Raw genomic sequence first — 20,000 nt, 5'->3', positions numbered from 1 at the left:
TTGATGATGGCCAATAGCAATACTAAAAACCTGTAATCTCAAAGGAGATAGGGTAGTGCATATATTGTTTAAATAAACACAATACTATTTAATAAAGATAAAAAATAATAAACAATTATAATAAAAAACTCAAAATGTATGAATGCAATAAATAAAAATTCTTCAAAATTGAATGAATAAAAAACCTTTAAAAAACCTCTGAAAAAAACAAAGTCCCGTTCCAAAAGCAATGACATCCAGGTGTTTGCAGCCCATTTCAAAGGGATCACTACTCCCTGAATAAATCTGTGAAAAAGAGGAAAAAAACAGGTGCACACCTAGTGCATTAACATAATAACATGTAATTTATGGAACTTAAAATCAAGCAAATGCCCACTCACAAAAGTAGTGTATAAATAAGCAGGTATGAGATTGGCTATCATGTGCCAGTAACGCCGTCCGGTTTGAAGTAATAGCGTCCTTCCGTGTCTCTCCTTCGTGTAACCGGATGGCCGGAAGTGAAGTCCTTCCAATTCGGTGTTCAATGTATGGAGTCCCTCCGGGAACCAGCAGCTCAAAGATTCTTGTGCCAGCAACAGTATCACGGGAGAACAGGAACCAGCGTCGCGCTACCAATAGTACCAAAGTTCATAGGCAAGTGACGGCCTCAGTTAGACCACGCCCTACGCGTTTCGTCACGTAGGGCATGGTCTAACTGAGGCCGTCACTTGCCTATGAACTTTGGTACTATTGGTAGCGCGACGCTGGTTCCTGTTCTCCCGTGATACTGTTGCTGGCACAAGAATCTTTGAGCTGCTGGTTCCCGGAGGGACTCCATACATTGAACACCGAATTGGAAGGACTTCACTTCCGGCCATCCGGTTACATGAAGGAGAGACACGGAAGGACGCTATTACTTCAAACCAGACGGCGTTGCTGGCACATGATAGCCAATCTCATACCTGCTTATTTATACACTACTTTTGTGAGTGGGCATTTGCTTGATTTTAAGTTCCATAAATTACATGTTATTACGTTAATGCACTAGGTGTGCGCCTGTTTTTTTCTTCATATATATATGTAGAGGTATCAGTACCGTGTTAGCCGAGCTTCATTGTAACATTGTAACATTGCCGGAAGAGGAGATCGGTGTATCTCGAAAGCTCGCACAAATAAAAGCATTTCGTTAGCCACAGAACGGTATCATCTATTTATTTTTTGATTTTATATATATATATATATATATACAGTGGTCGACAAATCACCAAAAAATCTACTCGCCACACAAAAAAATCTACTCGCCACACAAAAAAATCTACTCGCCACCTAGTACCAAACGTGTGCTGCTTGGGCCAATAGGAGCTCGCCACGATGTTAAATCCACTCGCCCGGGGCGAGCAAATGTATAGGTTTGTCGAACACTGTATAAATATATATATATATATATATATATATATATATACACATATATACAGTGGTCGACAAATCACCCAAAAATCTACTCGCCGAACAAAAAATCTACTCGCCACCTAGCCCCGCCCCTTTAAAAAAAAATGAATAAATTCCTAGTAAGAACAACATTCGTTTTTGACATTAGTTTATTTATTGTATTACATTATACTACGATTAGTTCTTGTTACGTGTGTATGTGTGTATGTGTGTGTAAATGTCGGATTTAGAAAAAAAAGCCAGATGTGAATGATTAGTTTCCTGCACCCTTTAACCAGTGTCTGGATGCCCCCGCTTAACAATAACTAAAGCAGCAATCCCACCTGGGATCTTACCTGATCCGCAGTCCCTCAATGTCCAGGTACCTCATTCCCGCAATGTTATAAGTTGGAGGGGAGGTGTTTCCTACCTGTCTTCTGAGTTAGGGGGGATTCCGATGTCTCCCATGTGAAGCTTCAGTCAGATCTGAAAGAAAGCAGTATAGGTATATTTCGGTGTAGGTATAGGGCAGTTAAGATATATCGGGTAAATAAGATATCCAGAGTGAGACAGAGAGAGTGTGAGAGAGAGTGAGACAGAGAGAGTGTGAAAGAGAGAGTGTGAGAGTGAGTGAGACAGAGAGAGTTTGAGAGAGAGTGAGACAGAGAGAGTTTGAGAGAGAGTGAGACAGAGAGAGTGTGAGAGAGAGTGAGACAGAGTGTGAGAGAGTGAGACAGAGTGTGAGAGAGTGGGACAGAGTGTGAGAGAGTGAGACAGAGTGTGAGAGAGAGTGAGACAGAGTGTGAGAGAGTGAGACAGAGTGTGAGAGAGTGAGACAGAGTGAGACAGAGTGTGAGAGAGTGAGACAGAGTGTGAGAGAGAGTGAGACAGAGTGTGAGAGAGAGTGAGACAGAGTGTGAGAGAGAGTGAGACAGAGTGAGACAGAGTGTGAGAGAGAGTGAGACAGAGTGTGAGAGAGAGTGAGACAGAGTGTGAGAGAAAGTGAGACAGAGTGTGAGAGAGAGTGAGACAAAGTGTGAGAGAGAGTGAGACAGAGTGTGAGAGAGAGTGAGACAGAGTGTGAGAGAAAGTGAGACAGAGAGAGTGTGAGAGAAAGTGAGACAGAGAGAGTGTGAGAGAAAGTGAGACAGAGAGAGTGTGAGAGAAAGTGAGACAGAGTGTGAGACAGAGAGAGTGAGACAGAGAGAGAGTGAGACAGAGAGAGAGTGAGACAGAGAGAGAGTGAGACAGAGAGAGAGTGAGAGCGAGACAGAGAGAGTGTGAGAGAGAACGAGAGACAGAGAGAGAGCGAGAGACAGAGAGAGAGCGAGAGACAGAGAGAGAGCGAGAGACAGAGAGAGCGAGAGACAGAGAGAGAGCGAGAGACAGTGAGAGACAGAGAGAGAGCGAGAGACAAAGAGAGAGCGAGAGACAGAGAGAGAGCGAGAGAGAGCGAGAGACAGAGAGAGAGCGAGAAACAGAGAGAGAGCGAAAGAGACAGAGAGCGAGAGAGACAGAGAGCGAGAGAGACAGAGAGAGAGAGAGAGAGAGAGGGAGACAGACAGAGCATGAGAGAGAGGGAGACAGACAGAGCTTGAGAGGGAGACAGACAGAGCTTGAGAGAGAGGGAGACAGACAGAGCTTGAGAGAGAGGGAGACAGACAGAGCTTGAGAGAGAGGGAGACAGACAGAGCTTGAGAGAGAGGGAGACAGACAGAGCTTGAGAGAGAGGGAGACAGACAGAGGGGGGGTGACTGGGTGGGGGGGTGACTGGGTAACTGGGTGGGGGGGGTGACTGGGTGGGGGGGGTGACTGACTGGGTGGGGGGTGGGGTGACTGGGGGGGTGGGGTGACTGGGTGGGTGGGGTGACATGGTGGGTGGGGGTGGGGTTACTGATTGGGGGGGGGTACTTCTGGTGTCCTGCACACACACACACACACTCACTTTCTCTCCCATACACAGACACACTTTCTCTCCCATACACAGACACACTCTCTCTCATATACACAGACACACTCTCTCTCTCATATACACAGACACACTCTCTCTCATATACACACAAACACACTCATATACACACGCATGAGGGGCGTAAAGTGCAGGGGAACTGCAGCAGAGGAGTGGAGGGGAAAGGGTGCTGCTTCAGGGAGGCTATGAGCAGGCGTGGGGGGGGGGGGTGATCGGTACCTGGGCACCCTGGGGGTGATAGTATGTGGGCAGCCAGGGAGGGGGGATCTCAGAAGGCTGTGTGGGACTATGGCTCCTGGGTGGAGCGGTGAGGGAGGGGATCCCTGCAGCTGAGGTCTCTCTTACCTTCATGGCAGTAGCTGGAGCCGGCTGGCTTCTCTCTCTCCCTGCAGCTGAGGGGGTGGAGCTTCCTTTTCCTCTCCAGCAGGCACCAGAGTGGGGGGGGGGGGGGCTAGCTTCCTCTCCGTGCTGCAGCTTCTCCTCTGTCCGTGGCTGCCGGTACAGGAAGGAGGGGGGGAGATTCCTCTCCGTGCTGCAGCTTCTCCTCTGTCCCTGGCTGCCAGGACAGGAAGGAGGGGGGGAGATTCCTCTCCGTGCTGCAGCTTCTCCTCTATCCCTGGCTGCCGGTACAGGAAGGAGGGGGGGAGATTCCTCTCCGTGCTGCAGCTTCTCCTCTGTCCGTTGCTGCCGGTACAGGAAGGAGGGGGGGAGATTCCTCTCCGTGCTGCAGCTTCTCTATCCCTGGCTGCCGCTACAGGAAGGAGGGGTGGAGATTCCTCTCCGTGCTGCAGCTTCTCCTCTGTCCGTGGCTGCCGCTACAGGAAGGAGGGGTGGAGATTCCTCTCTGTGCTGCAGCTTCTCTATCCCTGGCTGCCGGTACAGGAAGGAGGGGGGGAGATTGCTCTCCGTGCTGCAGCTTCTCCTCTGTCCCTGGCTGCCAGGACAGGAAGGAGGGGGGGAGATTCCTCTCCGTGCTGCAGCTTCTCCTCTATCCCTGGCTGCCAGGACAGGAAGGAGGGGGGGAGATTCCTCTCCGTGCTGCAGCTTCTCCTCTATCCCTGGCTGCCGGTACTGAAAGGAGGGGGGGAGATTCCTCTCCGTGCTGCAGCTTCTCTATCCCTGGCTGCCAGTACAGGAAGGAGGGGGGGAGATTCCTCTCCGTGCTGCAGCTTCTCCTCTGTCCGTGGCTGCCGCTACAGGAAGGAGGGGTGGAGATTCCTCTCCGTGCTGCAGCTTCTCTATCCCTGGCTGCCGGTACAGGAAGGAGGGGGGGAGATTGCTCTCCGTGCTGCAGCTTCTCCTCTGTCCCTGGCTGCCAGTACAGGAAGGAGGGGGGGAGATTCCTCTCCGTGCTGCAGCTTCTCCTCTATCCCTGGCTGCCAGTACAGGAAGGAGGGGGGGAGATTCCTCTCCGTGCTGCAGCTTCTCCTCTGTCCCTGGCTGCCGGTACTGAAAGGAGGGGGGGAGATTCCTCTCCGTGCTGCAGCTTCTCCTCTATCCCTGGCTGCCAGTACAGGAAGGAGGGGTGGAGATTCCTCTCCGTGCTGCAGCTTCTCTATCCCTGGCTGCCGGTACTGAAAGGAGGGGGGGAGATTCCTCTCCGTGCTGCAGCTTCTCCTCTGTCCCTGGCTGCCGGTAAAGGAAGGGGGGGGGAGAGATTCCTCTCCGTGCCTCAGCTTCTCTTCTCCCTGCCAGTGTAGTACGGTGGGCTGGTCTCCAGCACAGGACGGATGGGCTGCGAGGGGGAATCCACACACACTCGCGGCGTCCCTGTACGCCAGCCACGCGGCGCACAGATTGGGAACCACAGAGCTAGAGAGATTTTTTTTTTTGTGCAGGGGATTTTTTTTTTTTCAGAGCAGGGGAAATCTACTGGCCACGAGCCAATTTCCACTCGCCAGGTGCGAGTGGGGGAATAGGTTTGTCAAACACTGTATATATATATATATATATATATATATATATATATATATATATACAGAGGTCGACAAACCACCCAAAAATCTACTCGCCGAACAAAAAATCTACTCGCCACCTAGTCCCGCCCCCAACCCCACCCTAGTCCCGCCCCCAACCCTGCCCTAGTCCCGCCCCCAACCCTGCCCTAGTCCCGCCCCCAACCCTGCCCTAGTCCCGTGCCGCTTTAAAAAAATCAAATAAAATAAATTGAAAAAATTCCTAGTAAGAACAACATTCGTTTTTGACATAAGTTTATTTATTGTATTACATTATACTACAATTAGTCCTTGTTATGTGTGTGTGTGTGTGTGTTTTTGTGTGTGTGTGTGTGTGTGTGTGTGTGTGTGTGTGTGTGTGTGTGTGTGTGTGTGTGTGTATGTGTGTATGTGTGTATGTGTGATCTTACCTGATCCTCAGTCCAGGTACCTCATTCCCGCAATGTTATATGTTGGAGGTGAGGTGTTTTTTACCTGTCTTCTGAGTTAGGGGGGATTCCGATGTCTCCTCTGTGAAGCTTGAGTCAGATCTGGAAGTAAGTAGTATAGGTTATTTCGGTGTAGGTATAGGGCAGTTAAGATATATAGGGTAAGTAAGATATCGAGGTCCAGAGTTTGAGGCAGTGTGAGAGAGAGACAGAGTGGGTGAGAGAGAGTGACACACAGAGATAGAGAGAGCGACACAGAGAGAGCGCCACAGAGAGAGAGCGACAGAGAGAGAGAGAGCGACAGAGAGAGAGAGAGCGACACACACACAGAGAGAGAGCGACACACACACAGAGAGCGACACACACACAGAGAGAGAGCGACACACACACACAGAGAGAGCGACACACACACAAAGAGAGAGCGACACACAAACAGAGGGTGAGAGAGAGAGAGAGACCAAGTCAGTCATCCTACTCACACACACTCACATACACACACTCTCACACTCACACCGACTCTGACAGACACACACTCACACACTGACAGACACACACACACACACACTCTGACAGACACACACACTATGACAGACACACACACACACACACTCTGACAGACACACACACACACACACATACTCTGACAGACACACACACACACACACACATACTCTGACAGACACACACACTGAGACACACACACCCACACACTGACAGACACACACACACTCTGACAGACACACACACTCTGACAGACACACACACTCTGACAGATACATACACACACACACACACACACTCTGACAGACACACACACACTGACAGACACACACACACACTGACAGACACACACACTGACAGACACACACTCTGACAGACATAAACTCTGACAGACACACACACACACTGACAGACACACACACACACACACACTCTGACAGACACACACACACACACTCTGACAGACACACACACACACACACACACACTCTGACAGACACACACACACACACACACACACACACACACTCTGACAGACACACACACTGACAGACACACACACCCACACACTCTGACAGACACACACACACGCACACTCTGCAAACCTCCGCTTCAGCACAGGAGACAGGAACAGACCGCTGCGTGACACTAGCAGCCGGTCTCAGGAAACAGGGAGCTAAGTCAACAAGGAGAGTACTCCGCTTCAGCACAAGAGACAGGAACTGACCGCTGCGTGACACTAGCAGCCGGTCTCAGGAAACAGGGAGCTGAAGTCAACAAGGAGAGTACTCCGCTTCAGCACAGGAGACAGGAACAGAACTCTGCGTGAACTAGGGAATAGAACTAGAGAGATTAGAACACAACAGAGCCAAGCCATAGGGCTTGTGGCAGAACACTTGTGAAAACCAGGAAGGGTTATGCTCAGCAGAGAAGGATTTTGGGGATGCAGTACTTAAAGGCCAGCGGGCCAATCCCCGGAGGAGGGTGTGAAGGCACTGCTCCAATGAGTGAGTACAAGGCTAGGTTGCAGTGATAGCTTGCACAGCTGCAGTAGATACCAGAGGGAGTGTTCAAGGACTGCACAGGTCTGTGAGGCAAGGTAAGCAGTAAACTGAGGTGTGGATTCCTTACATTACCCCACCTTCACGTGAGACCTCTGGGCGAACATGACCACTCATAGAGTTGGGGGACCTGGAATTATTCCTGAACTGTCTAGGATTGGGGGTAGAGTCGTGGTCCAGAGACTCATGGTCACTCCTTTGTGTACCCCCACCCCCCGGTGAGAACTGCGGCCAGAGGGACCCATCCATGGATCTCGGGGACACTGAGTTGTTCCTAAAGTTTTTTAGGCGGAAAGGGGATCCGTAAACGAGCAGTTCCTTGGTGAGTACTGTTCTAGGATATGAGAGTGGTGGTAGAGACATCATTGGTACGTGGCTCGCCCCGCGAAATGGCTTGGGAATCCAAGGCTGTGAAGAACCAGAGGGTTCCGGAGCAGGAACGGCAGAAGAACCCCCACTGGGAGCCCAGTCTTTAGTAATGGGACCAGAATTTAGGATAAGCGGCCTTGATAGTTGATCGAATATACCAGGGCGACCTTCGGGACAGACAAAGTCTTGGCTGACCTCTGCATGTAGGAATTTGAGAGGGACTTCTCCTCCAGAGGTCTCCCAGGTATTGGTCAGCGAGGGTATAGGGTGGGTGGGAGCATTTCCCGGTATAGGTATGGAAGGTGACAAGGCAAGCAGTAAACCAGACATAGAGACCGAAATCTTGGGATACGTACAGAGTATTTCCAACTCAGAGGAAATAACAGGGGCAACAGAAGGTTCCGAGGGGGAAAACCATGGTTTCACAGAGGCAGAGAAGCAATCAGCAGTGGAGCTCCCAAATACTGGGGACCCCTCAGTGGGAGATAGTATTGTCTGGGGATTAGGAATAGGCTGTGGGGGCTTTAATATCAGGAACTTGAGAATAAGGCAGAGCAAGGGTAGCGGCGGGAGGGAAGCTAACATCAGAAGCTGAAGTCTGTACTTCAGTGATAGGGACCTGAGAGACAACAAGCGGCAAGTAGGAACCATGGAACCTCTTACTGGCAGACACCTTAGGAGCACAAGGAGTCTTATCCAAAACTGCAAGGGCCCTAACAACAGGGGTATTTGACATGACAAAAACATGAATAGGCGTGTTTACTAGTGCAAAAATTCTGATAACAGGACTCCTAGCCAGTGGTGAGGGTGTCTGGGTTTGACAAGTGAGAAAATCAGATATAGTGATAAGTGACTTAGAATCAATCACTGAGGTTCTAGGTTTGCTGGACATGTGTGAAAAAATACCCTTTACGACAGGAGCTTTAATTTTTACCCAGAGAAACCCAACGGTTGCTGGGGCATATTTAGACGCAGTGCTGAAGGACTGAGGTTTAGCAAGGGCAGGAAAACTAAATAGCTCAGATTTAAACACCAGGACTAAAAATATAGACAGGGTGGTCTCAGGCTGTACTAAGGGTGTAACAACAGATATGCTGATCCCTGGAGGGTTTGCATAGGCAGAGAAATCAGGGGAACCAAAAGCAAGGACTTCCTCTATAGGAGGAGATTCTGAATCTGAAGGAAGGTTTTTACCTCTCAGAGTATCAGGACCGGCAAGGCAAATTTCAGAGAGAGGGGAAACTGTGTGCAGGCTTCTAGCTAGCACATATGAAAAAGCGTCATTTTTGAGTGAAAGCAGTGTGTCAGCAAACATTCCTGGGAACACAACATGAACCCCATGAAGGGCATAATGACCACTGTACGCTTTAACCGTAAGCTTTGAGAAGAGGAGAACACAGACAGTACAAGGGGGGTAATCACAACTGTACTGGTCTCTGAAGTGCGTATTTGGTAAGGAATGTCTGGGAAACCAGAAATGACTGCAGATTCCATGAGGTGGGGACTATGCGCTGAAGCAGGGATCACCGCTCTCTGGGTGACAGACTGGTTCAGCGAGATACCCGGGAGTGGGAACTCTGCGACCAAGCTTAGGGAAAAACTTGGTACCAAAATACATTTAACTGGAATCAGAACTTTAGCCGAAGTTTCAGGGGGCACAGCAAATGAAACTTGAGCTGACGCAGGGGCTTTAAAGCAAAGACTAACTAAGGACTCCGCAACATTAGGGTAGTCATTCACAGCAACCTCTGCTGTCGGACTTGGGGAATCATTCTCTGAGGTTAGAAAGGAGGCATTAACTTGGAGGCAGCACGAATTTACAGGAGTTAATGCAGATAGTACCTGAGAGTAAAAAATAGGGAGCTTTTCCTCTGTAATGGGAGACACAAGGGATTTCTCTTCTGGAGCTAGGGACGTGACCTTGGCTGGCGAAGAACAGGGAGTTACCAAAGGAGGCTCATAGGGGTGACCTGCATGGGGTTAATACAGGAATGACCTTAAGGGCTGGAATGGGAGATTCAGAGTTAGAAATAGAGGGAAAAAGGGATTCGTTCTCGGATACTAGAGCCTTAGTGTTGGCTAGAGAAATATACGTATGCTCCAGGGAAACCTCACAGGACTGATCGGCAGGGGTTAACGTAGACATATAATTGGTGTCAGAGTAACCGGGCGTACAATCAGGGCTAGGGACCGTGGCAGCTTCTACGTTAGGGGGCAGTGATAGTGGGACAGTTTGGTCATTTCTGTTACGATTGTGCTCGCCACAAACCGGGACCGGACCGCGGGGCTGAGGTGGAGTTATATAATCACCGACCTTAGACCACGCAGACTGATCCGGAGTGCGCAGTTCGTAGTCGTACATCGCAGGGTCAGGAGTGGAGAAGGCAGCATCGTCGTTATTCAAGCAGGAGTTCGGCAACAGGTAGTCAGGAGTTCCCCGCTTCAGCTTAGGAGCGTGAGCGCGGGAGTGACCTCTTCGTGAGGAGCGGCCTCGGCCTATGACGCCGGTCTCAGCAGGGGGAGACAGCAGGCTGGCCGAAGTACACCGCAGGGCAGCGTCGGGAAACCAACGCTTCAGCACAGAAGTCAGGAATGGGCCCCTGCATGGAAGTAGCAGGCGGCCTCAGGAAACAGCGCTTCAGCAGAGAAGTCAGGAACGGGCCCCCGCATGGAACTAGCAGGCAGCCTCAGGAAACAACGCTTCAGCAGAGAAGTCAGGAACGGGCCCCCGCATGGAACTAGCAGGCGGCCTCAGGAAACAACGCTTCAGCAGAGAAGTCAGGAACGGGCCCCCGCATGGAACTAGCAGGCGGCCTCAGGAAACAGGATACAAGCCAGGGTGGCTTGTGGCAGAGACAGTAACGTGTCCAGGGTAGGAAATTATGCTTGGCACTGTTTCAGTGCCATCGCCCAGGATATAAAGGACGGAGATCCAATCACAGGAGGAGGGTGTGTGAGCATTCCTCCAATGATGGAGCACAGGCAGAAGCTGCAATGAGAAGCAGCACATGTGCCATTGATTGCCAGAGGAAGCTTGCAACTGCATAGGTCTGCAAGGCTATAGTCAAAGCCAGTAGTGGAATCCTTACAGTACCCCCCCCCCCTTCAGGTGAGACCTCCGGACGAACAGGAACCATCACAGATTTGGGGGACATGGAATTGTTCCTAAACCTCCTTAGGCGAGAGGTGGCGTTGAAAGCCCATAGTTTGTTGGGATTCCTTACAGTACCCCCACCACTGGGTGAGAAGCCTGAGTGGACAGGACCATTCATAGGTCTAGGAGAGATTGAGTTGTTCCTGAAGTGTCTCCGGCGAGAATTAGGTCCACAATCCAGGTGTACATTGGCGAGTGCCATAAAAGACAGCGGTGGCACTGCAGTTCTTGGTACATGGACAATGGGACCTGAGGGCTCCGGAATGGGAACATCAGAAGGGCAGTAGCCAGGTGTCCGGTGCATAGTAATAGTCCAAGAGTACGGGACACAGGACACAGATTGTCGGACAAAAATGGCAGAGGGACCTTCAGAGAAGGCAATGTCTTTGGTGAAATCAGCACGGAGGAAGTTGCGAGAGTCTTTAGCTTCCAAGGAATTCCGGGTGATGATTAGCGAGGGAATGGTGGCGGGAGGGTTCACTACACACTATTGCAGCGGTACTTTTGATACAAAGCAGGGTTGCTATTCCAAGCAATTTGCGAGAGTCTGTAGCAGTGTGTATGCAACTCATGGTACTGGCACTTGAAGGATCCGCTTCCTTTGGTTTGTGATCTTTAGAGAGAATCAATTCCGAAATTGTGGCCTTGGCGAAGGACATAATAAGCATGTCTATACCCATAGTGGAACCATAGAGAACAGGGACGGACGCTTCAGGTAAAGCGACGAGGTCCAGTAAGGGTGTCTTCGTCTTAGAGAAAGGCCAAATGCCATCCAGAAAGGGCACTTTAGGCACCGCACAGAGACCTGCGAGTAAGGAGTCTGTTTGAAAGGTGAGAAAACAGATTTTATCCAAAAAAACAGGCAGGCGGTTAAGCGGTGCATCTGCCTTAGGAATAATAGTCTTGAGGTTAACGCTGGGTACCTCCAACACCGAGAAAGAAAACAGAGAGCTAGAGCTTGGCTTAGGAGTGGAGGTCCCAGGTACCCAGGTCTCGCATGATACTATGGGAGAAGCAATGCTAAATATTACGGTTTTAAACATAGGGTTCTTACATCGGTAGCTCCAGGCACCTTCTTGAGAGGTAACCCTAGTTTTGGGACAAGACAGTCAATAGCAAGTACCCCAAGTATTGTGGAAGACACAGGGAGATATAAGTCCATCTTCAAGACGGGGTCTTTTGAAAAAAGGGACACAGCAGGTATTACTGAAAGTTCCAAATGCGATACCCCTGAGTTCGTGGTAGTAGACATAAAGCCAGTAGTGGATACCCTGAATACTGTGGGCGAATCAAACGTGAAACAGTAACATTAAAGGAGTGGACATCCCAGACTTAAAGTCATTTTTAATTATCCCGAAGGCTGTGGCATGATCCGTGAAAGAAACTGGGGTAGACTCTCCAATAGAAACAAGGGACATCTTGCTAGTCACTGAAGTGGGGGATTGAGAACCAGCAGGAACTGAACTAGCTACTGTAATGAAATCAAATTGCATTGCGCTTGTTTCAGAATTGGATCCCTGAGAATCCCTAGTGAGGGCATCAGACTCCATGGGAAACTCAGTGGCAGGGGTCTTGGAACCAATTAAAGGAATTGCAGGTATCACAGACTTGTAATAGGAGAAATACCTTGCAAAACAAAATTTTTAGTAAAGGTGATAGGCATAACAGATAGGAAAAACATAAGTAAGCTAGAAAAGGTTGCTTCTACAACAGAAGATTTGGCAGCGGCAGAGCTTAACTCAGCGGCTGCTGGAGAACTTTTAGCTACAGTAAGAAGGGACTGTAGGTTTACAAAATCAGGAATAAGGGAAGTTTCAAACTTGAAAACCTGATCCTCCAAATAGGAGGGCCCTAAGTGTAATTGTACTAGTGGAGCAACAGCAGATATGCTGATCTCAGAAGGGGTCACTTGGAAAGGGACATAATATGTACTGTTCGCTTTAAACCCTAGGATTTGAGAAGAGGAGAACACAGACAGTGCAAATGGGGCAACCACAACTGTGCTGGTCTCTGAAGTGGGTATTTGGGAAAGAGTGTCTGGGACATCAGAAACGACAACAGATTCCACGAAAAGGGATCTATGCTCAGAAGCAGGGGTCTCAGCTCTCTGAGTGACAGACAGGGACAGCGAAATACCTAGGAGTAGGGATTCTGCGAACAGGTTTAGAGAAACAAACGGCTCCAGAATACTTTTAACTGGAGCCAGTATTATTGCCGAATGTTCAGGGGGCATAGCCCCGAGAATTTTAACCGAGTCAGGGGACATAAGGGTTTCATCCTCTGAGGCTAAGGAGGTGTCCCAGACTGACGGACTACAGGGATTTACCAAGGGAGGTTCATAGGGCTGGCCTGTAGGGGTTAACATAGGAAAAACCTCAAGGGTTAAATTACTCTGTACCTAGAGAATCAGAGAAATAGAAGCTAGTCTCCGAGAGTGGGGTCATAGGGGGTTCTGCCTTTTGCCCAAGGGACCTAACATTAGACTGCAGAATACTAGGGTTAGCAGTGGGGATCTCACAGAGCAGACTAGCAGGGGTTAAAACAGAAAAAACCTCGGGAACAGAGCTTAGAATTTTTGGGTTAGAAAAAGAGGGCTTTCTCTGGATTCATTCTCTGGTGCTAGGGAAGACACACTGACCTGGGGAATGCAGGGATTTACAGTGGGGGACTCATAGGCCTGACTAGCAGGGGTTAAGACCGGAATAACCTCGGGGACAGAATTTAGGGAGGTTAACTCAGGATTAGGTAGCGTGGCAGCTTCTTCCTTAGCGGGCAGCGACAGAGAGATGGTTTGGCCATTCTTAGGAGGGGGAGGTACCCCCACAGGTTTAGCAACAGGACTGGCAGCATAGGAGAGCTGCCAAGCAGCAGCGTAGCTGGCAAGGAGGGGGTCCTGTTCTTTTATGCAAATGTCAAGTGTTAAGGAAAGTACATGGAGTATATCTTGAGACTGAGCCAACATGAGGATGGCGCCCTGTTGTACTAGATGAATGTCCAGTGATAAAGCCAGGGCATAGAGTGCCTCTTGGGCGTCGGCCAGTTCCATAGGGTACACGTTATCCCAGGTTAAAGGGGAATCAGGGGAGCGAATACAATCGGCTAGAGACTGTTTTAAGTTCTGGATGCAGCAAGCCTTAAGAAAGAGATCACATCGGCATTGTCTTTTCAAAGGGGTTAAACCTTCATACTTATACAGGTCATCAATCAGGGCTATTATTTCACACAGATACTGGCCTTCGTAGTGGGACTGGTACGCAGGACGGGACATAACTTCAGTTGGAAAATTGCCTACCCCCGCCACGGCGCGGTTTTGTGGGGCCGAGCATACTGTTACGATTGTGCTCGCCACAAACCGGGACCGGACCGCGGGGCTGAGGTGGGGTTATATAATCACCGACCTTAGACCACGCAGACTGATCCGGAGTGCGCAGTTCGTAGTCGTACATCGCAGGGTCAGGAGTGGAGAAGGCAGCATCGTCGTTATTCAAGCAGGAGTTCGGCAACAGGTAGTCAGGAGTTCCCCGCTTCAGCTTAGGAGCGTGAGCGCGGGAGTGACCTCGTCGTGAGGAGCGGCCTCGGCTCATGACGCCGGTCTCAGCAGGGGGAGACAGCAGGCTGGCCGAAGTACACCGCAGGGCAGCGTCGGGAAACCAATGCTTCAGCACAGAAGTCAGGAATGGGCCCCTGCATGGAAGTAGCAGGCGGCCTCAGGAAACAATGCTTCAGCACAGAAGTCAGGAGCGGGCCCCCGCATGGAACTAGCAGGTGGCCTCAGGAAACAACGCTTCAGCAGAGAAGTCAGGAACGGGCCCCCGCATGGAATTAGCAGGCGGCCTCAGGAAACAACGCTTCAGCAGAGAAGTCAGGAACGGGCCCCCGCATGGAACTAGCAGGCGGCCTCAGGAAACAGGATACAAGCCAGGGTGGCTTGTGGCAGAGACAGTAACGTGCCCAGGGTAGGAAATTATGCTCGGCACTGTTTCAGTGCCAACGCCCAGGATATAAAGGACGGAGATCCAATCACAGGAGGAGGGTGTGTGAGCATTCCTCCAATGATGGAGCACAGGCAGAAGTTGCAATGAGAAGCAGCACATGTGCCATTGATTGCCAGAGGAAGCTTGCAACTGCATAGGTCTGCAAGGCTATAGTCAAAGCCAGTAGTGGAATCCTTACAATTTCCTGGGGAGGGAGATACATCCCCAGGTTTAGCGACAGGACTGGCAGCACAGGGGGACTGCCAAGCAGCAGCGTAGCTGGCGAGGAGAGGGTCCTGTTCCTTTATGCAAATGTCCAAAGTCAGGGAAAGTACACAGAGTGTGTTTTGTGCGTGAGCCAACATGAAGAGAGGGTCCTGTTGTACTACGTGAATATCCAATGATAAGGCCAGGGTATAGAGTGCATCTTGGGCGTCGGCCAGTTCCATAGGGTACACGTTATCCCAGGTTAAAGGGGAATCGGGGGAGCGAACACAAGCGGCCAGAGACTGTTTTAAGTCCTTGAGGCAGTAAGCCTTACTAATGGGATCATTACGGCATTGTCTTTGCAAAGGGGTTAAACCTTCATACATAATCTGATCTTCAATCAGGGGTAGTATTTCGCACAGATACTGGTTTTCAAACTGGGACTGGTCTGCAGGCCGGGACAGGATTTCAGACAGAAACATACCAACCCTCACCACAGGGCGGTCCGAGTTTGTGGGGCCGAGCATACTGTCACGGTTGTGCTCGCCACAAACCTGGGTCGGACCGCGTGGCTGAGGTGGGGTTGTAAAAGCACCAACCTTAGACCGCGCAGGCTGATCCGGATTGCGCAGTTTGTAGTCGTACGTAGCAGGGTCAGGACTGGAGAAGGCAGCATCGTCAGTGGACAAGCCAGGGTCAGGACTGGAGACATCAGGGTAAACGTGGTTCAAGCAGGAGTTCGGCAACAGGAAGTCAGGAGTTCCCCACTTCAGCTTAGGAGCTTGAGCGCGGGAGTGGACTCTGCGCGTGCGGCGACCATGGCCCATGGTACTGGTCTCAGGAAGTGATAGGTAGACTGGAGTGCGCACACCGCCTGGCAGCAGTGATAAATCAGTGCTTCAGCGCAAGAGTCCTGAGCGGGCTGGAGAATATTCCGCTTCAGCGCAGGAACCAGGACACAGCCTCTGCAATAGAGAATGAGCAGCAGGCCCCAGGAACCAGGGAGCTGAAGACAACACTGGGGAAACCTCTGCTTCAGCACAGGGGACAGGAACAGATCGCTGCGTGACACTAGCAGCCGGTCTCAGGAAACAGGGAGCTGAAGTCAACAAGGAGAGTACCCCGCTTCAGCACAGGAGACAGGAACAGAACTCTGCGTGAACTAGGGAATAGAACTAGAGAGATTAGAACACAACAGAGCCAAGCCATAGGGCTTGTGGCAGAACACTTGTGAAAACCAGGAAGGGTTATGCTCAGCAGAGAAGGATTGTGGGGGATGCAGTTCTTAAAGGCCAGCGGGCCAATCCCCGGAGGAGGGTGTGAAGGCACTGCTCCAATAAGTGAGTACAAGGCTAGGTTGCAGTGATAGCTTGCACAGCTGCAGTAGATACCAGAGGGAGTGTTCCAGGACTGCACAGGTCTGTGAGGCAAGGTAAGCAGTAAACTGAGGTGTGGATTCCTTACACAGACACACACACACACACACACACACACACTGACAGACACATACACACACTGACAGACACACACATAACCAGAAACAGCGCCGGGAGTCCCGCTAACCATCGGAGGTATGTTGGAGTCATCGGGGGCTGCGGGTGACATCAGGAGCTTGCGGGAGACATCGGATGTTTGAGGGGGCCTGCGGGGGTTTGTTGCGGCTTGCGGGAGACATCTGAGGTTTGAGGGGGCCAGCAGGGGCATACGGCGGCCAATGGGGTTATGCGGGGGCCTGCTGCGGCAATTGGGGTATGCGGCGACCATTGGGGGTATGTGGGGGGCATTGGGAGGTATGCGGGGGCCATTGGGGGTAAGCGGGGGGCATTGGGAGGTATGCGGGGGCCATTGGAGATATGCGGGGCCATTGGGGATATGCGGGGGCCTGCGGAGGCACTCTCTGGCTGCTATGGGGAGGAGAAATGTGCTCAGAGAGGCGGGGGAGGAGGGAGGGCACTGCTCAGGGAGCCGGAGGCGGGATAAGCTCCTGCAGCAACATGAACCCGCCCCCAGCTTTTTTTTTTTCCTCCAGCGCGAGCGGGGGAAATTAAACAGCAGCGCGAGCAGGGAAAAATTAAAAAAAAACACATGTGCTGCTTGGGCCAATAGGAACTCGCCACGGTGTTAAATCCACTCGCCCGGGGCGTGCAGATGTATAGGTTTGTCGAACACTGTATATATATGACAAAAAGAACAACATAAAAATATGTAGCACTCAGGTGGAATAAATGTGATTGTATAAAAATTACTAAAAAAATAATTTGATGATAAATATTAAACTAAGCTATGCATTGCAACAAATCATAATGTGACCAGTGATTAAAGGATAAGTCCAAAAAAAATTCCACGTGTAAAGATAATCCAGAGAGATAAGTCCCAAAGAAGATCCAGGGAGTATATTGCTGCTTCAGATATACGGTATGTGGTATAGCCAACCATAGGAATGTAAGAAAAAAGCACAAACAGAAGCGCAAGCTCCATAGCATGTAACTGTTACATGCTATGGAGCTTGCGCTTCTGTTTGTGCTTTTTTCATATATATATATATGTAGGGGTGTCTGTTTTCTCGCTGCACCTCCGCTGCAGGGTACTATCGTGGGTGGTGCCGTGAGGGAGCGTTCGGAGGTTCCGCGGCGGCCCGGTAGCACAGGGCACCGCCATGTTGCTGGCCATTGCGCAATATCCAGGCGCGACTGAGGAGGAGCGGAGAGAGTGCAAAGCGCGTGAACGGCTGGCCAATCACCAGGAGGCTCTGAAGTTAAACTACAAGTCCCATGAGCCTCAGCAGAGCCACCTGACACCAGGGAACGAATAAGAGTGCAGGGATTGTTGGCAGGCAGGAAAGGGAAGCATGGGGGAGAGACCACGCTAGTCAGAGGGCACCGGAGGAGCAAGGGGAGAGGTTGTGTGTGTGCACGGGGTCAGTGACCCACCTGTGTAGGCCAGATTTCCCCTCAGGCCCAGTGCAGACCCTGAGTCACCATTAGCTTATGGTGCTGCAGGGAAAGCCATAGAGAAAGAGACATCCTTGTCCCTTACTGTAGTAGCAGATAGGGACACAGTGTTCGCGGAGCTGCGGTGTGTGAACATTGGTTTGGGCTCCAGCTGCTGGACATCACCAACTCGTGAGAGACAGCGCTGGATCGGCGGATCCTTTTCGAAGTCTGTTGCCAGCTGCAGGAGTAGCCGGAAGGTATTAAATAAGTGCACCAACACCGATACCATCAGGCGCTGATCCCGCCTTGGGGGAGAACTCTTTGGGGACACTAGCTTGAGTGACCAAGGGACTGAGTATATATATATTGGACACGGTGTGGGGTGTACGCGGTGGTGGGAAGTGAAATTACTCTAAGGAGAGTGGTCGAGCCACAGGTGTATATTACTGCATGTCAGCCATTCATATACGGTATTATATGTGTGTTATCCCTAATACAGTAGGTATAAGCTAAGGTTATGCAATTACGTATCAGTAAATGGTTACAATGTTGAGGCTTGTTATCATTATTCTTACCAAGGGGAATCTCACTTATTGGGGATCCTGGGTAAGTGGAGGCGCTGCCAAGACCCTAATAATAACCCAGGCTCCCAGTTAGCGGAGGCCCAGATCTCGCTGAGCCAGCAGGTACATGCAGCACTAGTAGTCGCTCTAGATCAGCAGGAAAGAGGGCAACATTTGGAGGCGCTGCTGAGATCTCAGACCTGGGGTGCCCCCATTCAGAAAGTAAATTGTGCTATCCTGTTTAGCCATGTTTGTGCCCTCACAGACCGAGGTGCGCAAGTGGGCCCAACAAAACCATATTCCACTGACCTGTGCCATTGCCGTTGGGAATGTCCCTGCAGCCACCGCCTTGGGCACCATAGGGGATCAAGTGAGGAAACTTCCGTTCCTGGCCATGGCTCGAGTTATAGACCATAAGTATCATGCAGATCACACCTGGCGTAAAGTAGTATTTGCCACTGAACGGGATATATGCCCAGAAGCAGTACCCTCTATATTAATCCTACCTGAGGCCCCGGGCATCCATTGCTCGCTGGTGCAGGTGGGCATGGTCGAACCACTGGCCATGTCCACGCCACAGAGGGAGTAGCCTGGCCCGTCAAGTGCCATAACGTTTACTCCATCCCATACCCCTGAGAGCAGTCTGAACCCCATGTGGCCAACAGCCATGGGCCTAGGCGTATCTTTCACCCACTCCACCATCCGGCCCTCTCTGAGTAGGAGCAGTATGTCCAGACTTGATACACATGTCCCTTCTGCAGGAAATATCACGCCTAACGATCTGACCATACCTGTGCTAGCGGAGGCCACACATCACTCCACCCAGTCGCACTAGGACCGGAAGCTGAAGGCGTTCTCCGGAGACAAACCGACACCATTGGGAGAAGTAGGATTTGAGGAATGGCTGGATCATGCTGAGCAGGTACTCCCTGAATGGTCCTGCACTGACGCCGTGAGGAGGCAGCGCATTATTGAATGCCTACAACCGCCCGCTTCCCACATTGTGCATTGTTACAGAGATGACCATCCGGATGCTGACACGCACGGGATACTGCATGCATACTGCATCCAAAGCCTACGGGACCCCGGTGGACGCGTTCGCACTGATGGCCAAATGCCATGCACTGACCCAGAAAGAAGGGGAAATGGTATCTGACTTTCTTAGACGTCTACATTTGTGACCTTTGGACTCTGGCGCGGAGGAAAGTAGTGCAGAAGACGGATGCCGACGGACTGCGAACCACACAACTTCTGAGGGGCCTTCTCTCGTTACATCTGGTATCCGGAGAGAGGGGAGACGGGGGAGACCAGAGAGTGGGGAGACGGGGGAGACCAGAGAGAGGGGAGATGGTGTGACTGACTGACTGGGGGGGGTCATTGACTGACTGGGGGGGGGGTCACTGACTGACTGGGGGGGTGACTGACTGGGGGGGGTGACTGACTGACTGGGGGGGTGACTGACTGGGGGGGTGACTGACT

The 20,000-nt window shown here is 51.0% G+C and overlaps 1 protein-coding gene across 2 annotated transcripts in view; it reads right to left on the bottom strand.

The window, feature by feature from the left end:
- The window catches only part of LOC142496574 (uncharacterized), a 32,037-nt gene extending 28,229 nt beyond the window's left edge, over positions 1 to 3,808 (bottom strand). The window contains exons 1-2 of one of the 2 annotated variants that reach the window (XM_075603241.1): positions 3,722 to 3,808; positions 1,764 to 1,893 (exon numbers count right to left, since the gene is read on the bottom strand). The gene's annotated coding sequence lies outside the window, so the exon portion shown is untranslated. Of the gene's footprint in view, positions 1 to 1,763; positions 1,941 to 3,721 lie in introns of those variants that run through there. The other variant, XM_075603248.1, reaches the window with a different exon arrangement.
- Between the last annotated feature and the right edge of the window lie 16,192 nt (positions 3,809 to 20,000).

This window comes from Ascaphus truei, chromosome 1 (assembly GCF_040206685.1).
Source record: "Ascaphus truei isolate aAscTru1 chromosome 1, aAscTru1.hap1, whole genome shotgun sequence".
NCBI classification, from domain to species: Eukaryota; Metazoa; Chordata; class Amphibia; order Anura; family Ascaphidae; genus Ascaphus; species Ascaphus truei.
This window is presented reverse-complemented; position numbering and strand designations above follow the sequence as displayed.